Below are 6956 nucleotides of genomic sequence, written 5' to 3'. Positions count from 1 at the left end.
TATTTGGTTGGACATTTTAAACTTCTTTGTGGCCTCCGACAAGAGGAGATTACTTTATTGTCAAGAGTAATGTGTAGAGCTTTGACATTTGGTGATTAGATTGATAAATAAAATCAAAAGGGTCATTGACAAGCTCTACACATCACTCTTGATGGTCCTAAAATATCTCACTTGTTATTTGTGAATAATGTGTTGTTGTTTGCAAAAGAAAAATGTTCTTAACTACAATTCATTGTTAATCTTTTAGATAATTTTTTTCTTATTCATGTTTATAAATGAGTCATGATAAGTCAAAAGATTACACCTATAAAGGTGTGAGTCCAACCACTAGAGATCGTCTTGAGCACCTTATGATACGACACAAGGAAATCACACTACAGCCCAAGAAATAAAAAAGCCCAATAAAGAGAGTGAAACTGACATGGAAGAGCCAATAGAGGAAAGCCCAATATTAGGAAAGAGGCAATCCAAGAAACCAGGGTATTTGAGGGATTATGTGTGCAAGTAGTTGAAACCTCCCTATTTTTATGTTTCTATTTGATATTCTGTTATTTTCTTTTCCTAAGTTTATGCAAGTAGTTGCCAAGTCTAGCTATAAATAGTGTAACAGTGAACCATTTGGTTATGTGGAATAAAATAAGGATTCTCTTTCTTTCTCAATTTCTCTTCACTTTTCTCTCCCGGAGTCGACACTCACTCGAAGAGTGCCCTTCTTTTCATTCTGATATAATCCAGAGTGTATCATTGGTGCTTTCATTATGGACCCTAATGATATTATGAACGTCCTTCAATCCAAACTCTACGCCCAAGCCACTGCTTTCCGATCCCTGCTTCAGTCGTCTCTCGAATCACACACAGATTCCATCCATTCGACCCTTCACAACCATCTACTCGAAGTCGAGTCAAAGATGGTGTCTCTTCGCACAGGAAATCCACCACCACCTCCTGGATTTAATGGCCCAGCATCTCGATCTCTGAAGCTCAGTGTCCCTCACTTTGATGGGACAAACGTAACTGATTGGTTATTCAAAATTGAGGCTTTCTTCAACTTTCACGACACGCCGGAAGTCGCCCGTCTTTAAATTATTTCCTTCCACTTAGAGGGACGCACCGCTGGCTGGTTTCAGTGGGCCATGCGTAGTGACCTTCTACCGTCGTGGCCGGTTTTCAAGGCGGCCGTTCGTCTTCGTTTTGGCCCCTCAACCTATGAGGACGTCGAAGGTGATTTGTCCAAGCTCACCCAAACAAGCTTTGTCGCTGAATTTCAGGCACAATTTGAGAATTTGATGAACAAGGTCACTGGAATCTCGGAACCGTTACTAATTATTTTTTTCATCACGGGACTTAAGAGAAATTTGCGACGGGAGTTACAGTTCCATCGTCCACCGACATTGATGGAAGCGTTTGCTATGGCTCAAGCGTATGAAGCTCGGTTAGATGATAACCCCAGCCATAATAAAAGTTGGCCTTGTAGCTCCACTAATACTTCCCATAACACCACAAACGCTACTAACCCGCAAATCTCCCTAACCAATTCAACCAATCTTAAACCGAATACTCTTCCTCCACTCCTACCAACTCCATCGTCCCTACCTATCCGCAACGTTTCACCAGCCGAAATTTGGGATCGTAGGGCCAAAGGCCTGTGTTTCAAATGCGACGAGAAATGGGGACCATCTCACCGTTGCCGCGGCAAAGTACTTCTCCTTTTGGGAGTGGACGACGACGAACTACCATCAGAACCAGAGGAACAGACCACAGATGACATCTCTGGTGATATTTCGAGCCTACACGCTCTTTCAAGTCAATTGCAAGGTCGTTCATTACGAGTTTCCGGTATCTATAAAAATCACACATTTCAAATTCTTATTGACAGTGGGAGCACCCATAACTTCATCAAACCATCTTTGGTGGAACGCTTAGGTTTAGTGATAACACCCTGTCCTCGCTTTCGAGTCGCGACCGGGTGTGGTACATTCTTGATTTGTGAACATTGTTGCAAAGCTGCACCGTTACTCCTCCAAGGCATTCTATTTTCTGTTGATTTGTTTGTCTTGGCAATTGAAGGACCTGATGTTGTCTTGGGTTTTCCTTGGCTTCAATCCTTAGGAAAAGTGTCTCATGATTACTCAGCTCTCACCATGGAGTTTGTTTGGAATGGTGAACCCGTTACTCTTTGCGGAGACACGACCCTAAATTCCCAACTTGTGTCCCTTCACCAACTTCAAGCTTTGGTCCAACGTGATGCCATAGCAAGTATTTTCACCCTCACCACAACCACTCCCGAGCATTCACCACCACCTACATCAAACCACCACCTTATTTTTCCTTCACATTTACCCTCTTCTATCACTGATATCCTCCACAAATTTGAAACCATCATTGCCACCCCAACTGGCCTCCCACCGCATCGAACAGTGGATCACCGCATTCATTTAGTTGAGGGCACTAAACCTATCAATGTCCGGCCATACCGATACCCTCAGTTTCAAAAATCTGAAATGGAAAAGTTGATTCGTGAAATGCTTGATCAAGGGATAATCATTCCTAGTCATAGTCCTTTTTCTTCACCGGTATTATTGGTTCGAAAGAAGGATGGTACATGGCGCTTTTGCGTTGATTATCGTGCCTTGAATGTAGCGACAGTAAAAGATAAATTTCCAATACCCACCATCGATGAATTATTGGATGAACTAGGTGGGGCAACCGTGTTTACCAAACTAGACCTACGCGCGGGGTACCATCAAATTCGACTACACTCAAGAGACACATACAAGACAACATTTCGAACACATGAGGGTCATTTTGAGTTTTTGGTCATGCCATTCGGTTTAATGAATGCCCCATCTACATTCCAAGCAACAATGAACCAGTTATTCTCTCAATATCTTCGGCGGTTTGTGATCGTTTTCTTTGACGACATCCTCATATATAGCTCTTCTATTGACGATCATTTGGTGCATCTGGAACTGGTTTTACAATGCTTCTTAACCAATTGTTTCTATGTAAAGCTTTCGAAATGTTCCTTTTGTCAGGAATCAATTGAATATTTGGGACATATTGTCTCTTCACAAGGAGTCCATGTTGATCCTGCCAAGTTAGATGCTATGGTTCGATGGCCTATTCCAACTAATATTAAACAACTTCGAGGCTTTCTCGGACTCACAGGGTATTACCGTCGTTTTATTTCAAATTATGCGAGCATCGCTGCTCCATTAACTGATTTACTGCGCCATGATTCTTTCTGTTGGTCTCCAGCTGCCTTGTCAGCCTTTACTTCCTTGAAACAAGCTATGACTGCTGCACCGGTCTTGCGTTTACCCGATTTTTCTAAAGAATTTATTATCGAGAAAGATGCTTCTAAAATGGGCATTGGGGCTGTACTGATGCAAGAAGGTCGTCCACTTGCATACTTCAGCAAGAAGCTAGGCCCTCAAATGCAATCCGCCTCAGTTTACATTAAGGAGTTACATGCTATTACGGAAGCGGTGCTTAAATGGAGACAATACCTTTTGGGTCATTTTTTTGTTATTCGAACTGACCAACAGAGCATTAAAGAGCTGTTACAATAGGTTATACAGACACCAGACCAACAGAAGTACGTTCGTAAACTATTGGGATTTCAGTTTCGGATCGAATATAAACCCGATGCTTCGAACCGTGTAGCTGATGCATTATCTAGAGTTCCCGCATAATGGTCTGAGATTGACTCTCCCTCTAATTCAAACTTTATGGCATTAGTCACTACCCCTACATTTGGGATTGTTCAGCAACTTCAAAAGGATAATGCATCGGACCCGCTTCTTATGGCACTTCATCAACAACATGCAGAAGGAACTCTTCCCTTTCCTTACTCTATTGTTAATGGGCTGGTTCTGCATAAAGGGCGATATGTGCTTAATCAGGCTTCCCAATTGTGTTCACTAATTATCAGTGAGTTTCATGACACTCCTTGTGGTGGACACGCAGGGATCAAGCGAACTCTCTCGCGGGTTGCTGCCAATTTCTTTTGGAAAGGGATGCGGAAATTCTTCGAAAAATTTGTCGCTTCTTGCCTCATATGTCAGCAAATCAAGTATTCCACTCAGGTTCCAGCCGGATTGTTGCAACCACTCCCTATTCCGGAGGCGGTATGGGAAGATATTACTATGGACTTCATCACAGGTTTACCTCCATCACATGGTTCCACGGTTATTTTTGTGGTTGTTGATCGGTTATCTAAATCCGCTCACTTTGGTGCTTTTCCTACTACCTTCACGGCCTCAAAAGTTGCTGAATTGTTTGTCTCAATCGTGGTGAAACATCATGGGTTTCCTCGGTCAATTGTGTCTGACCGTGATCATGTATTTGTGAGCAATTTTTGGCGAAAACTATTTGAACTATGTGGCACTAAGTTGTCAATGAGCAGTGCTTACCACCCTCAGATCGATGGTCAATCAGAGGTGCTGAATCGATGCTTGGAACAATACTTACGCGCCTTCACGCAACATAAACCATCTTCTTGGGTGTTTTTTCTACCATGGGCAGAATTTCATTACAACACAAGCCACCATAATGGTTTGCAAATGTCCCCTTTCCAAGCGTTATACGGCCGTCAACCACCAACTATCCCATATTATACTCGTGGCTCCACTTCGATTCAGACATTGGATACTGCCCTCACCGATCGCAACGAGCTTTTACGCGTTCTTAAGGACAATTTACTAGCTGCTCAGAACCGAATGACTCAAAAGGCTAATGTTCATCGCCGTGATCTTAATTTTTCTATTGGGGATTTAGTTTTGGTCCGTCTTCGACCGTACCGTCAAACTTCAGTACGAAAGCATCATTATCACAAACTGTCTAAGCGTTATTATGGCCCCTTTACCATTATTGAACGTATTGGTCCAGTCGCTTATAAGTTACAGCTGCCACCGGAGAGCCGCATCCATCCGGTTTTTCACGTTTCAACCCTCAAGCCATTTCGGGGTACTGAAGCTCCGCCTCCTTGTGACCTACCAGTTGATAGCTTCAACAATCAACCCCTTGAACAACCAGCTACAATTCTAGATCGTCGTACTATACTGATTCAGAGCCTACCACAACAGCAGATTTTGGTTCAATGGAAGGGTGCACCAGCTGATGAAGCTTCATGGGAGGATCTGTCCACTTTCAAGAAATGTTTTCCCACCTTCCACCTTAAGGACAAGGTGGCTTTTGCAGCAGAGGGGAGTGATACGACACAAGGAAATCACACTACAGCCCAAGAAATAGAAAAGCCCAATAAAGAGAGTGAAACTGACATGGAAGAGCCAATAGAGGAAAGCCCAATATTAGGAAAGAGGCAATCCAAGAAACCAGGGTATTTGAGGGATTATGTGTGCAAGTAGTTGAAGCCTCCCTATTTTTATGTTTCTATTTGATATTCTGTTATTTTCTTTTCCTAAGTTTATGCAAGTAGTTGCCAAGTCTAGCTATAAATAGTGTAACAGTGAACCATTTGGTTATGTGGAATAAAATAAGGATTCTCTTTCTTTCTCAATTTCTCTTCACTTTTCTCTCTCGGAGTCGACACTCACTCGAAGAGTGCCCTTCTTTTTATTCTGATATAATCCAGAGTGTATCACCTTACCAATATTACATTTAACGATGAGTTAGAAAAATACTTGGGATTTATTCTGAAATATAGACGCACAAGGAAAGAGAATTTATTGAAAATCTATGATAAGTTTGCTTCAAAATTTTCTTCTTGGAAAGGTAGACTCTTAAACAAACCAGGGGATGTCTCCCTTGTCAATTTAGTTCTTCCTTATTTACTTATAGTATGTAAATTTGTTGGTTTCATTAATATATTTTTTAGATCTTGGATAAAGCTACGAGAAATTTTATTTGCCATGGTAAGGCGGTTCGATCCTTTCATGTGGTTTGTTGGAATAAGATTATTAAGTCTTAAAAGTTAGATGGTTTAGGGATTTGTCAGCTAGTTTGCAAAACACTTCTTTGTTAGGTAAATTTGTATGGAGCTTAGTGCAATTAGACAAAAAAAATGTTGGATCTCAGTTTTAGAAGATAAATATCTCTATGAAGGTAATATGTTCTTATATAAGAAAAACTATGTCTCACCTATATGGAAACCCATTTTCAAGGCATTTCTTGTGTTGAAAGATGGTTTCAGTAATAATGTAAGAGATGGAGATATCAATGTTTGGTTTTAACCATAAATCTCAAAACAACGTCTTTTTTAGAATATTCTATATATCCATCCTCATTTTATGGGATTGAAAATCAATGACCTATTCGTTGAGGGTAAAATATCATTGCATACTTGAATCGTCCACTTCTCCAAGAAGATACTACTTTGATTCAAATATTACAACCAACTTTCTTTACTTCTATTAAAGAATATTAGTTATGGATTGAAAATAATAATAGTAAATATACTACCGGCAACAAGTATCATAAGGAGTTATTTATTCATCATGGTTATAATTTTAAAGATCACTGGACTTGGATATGGAAATTACCTCGTGCAGCAAGCATTCAATTTTTTATTTGACAGGATTATCATAACTCTCTTCCAACCAAGTTTGTCCTCGAAAATAAATATGTTAATTTTTCTTCTACATGTCCTTACTATGTTAGAAATGTTGAAATTATTACTCATTACTTACTACTTTTCCTGCAAACTGTATCTATTTTGGTGTGGATAAGGTTTTCGGGTATCCCTACAAGATTTCTTAAAGTTGATAGAGCAAACTTCTTAAATTTTAAACATAATATGGTAGGTAACATAGCTTCTATGATTATGTGGAGCAGGTGGTGCACAAAAAAAAAAAAACTTATCTTTGAAGGAATATCGCCATCATCTACATATACAATTGCTTCAATTTTCTCATAGCATCACATATTGCATCAAGCATTTGATAACTCAAATTTATCTTTATCTATGTGACGTCCAAGGGAGGTGTGTTAACAAT

This window comes from Vicia villosa, linkage group LG1 (assembly GCF_029867415.1).
Source record: "Vicia villosa cultivar HV-30 ecotype Madison, WI linkage group LG1, Vvil1.0, whole genome shotgun sequence".
Classification (NCBI taxonomy): Eukaryota; Viridiplantae; Streptophyta; class Magnoliopsida; order Fabales; family Fabaceae; genus Vicia; species Vicia villosa.
Note: the sequence above shows the minus strand (reverse complement) of the source record.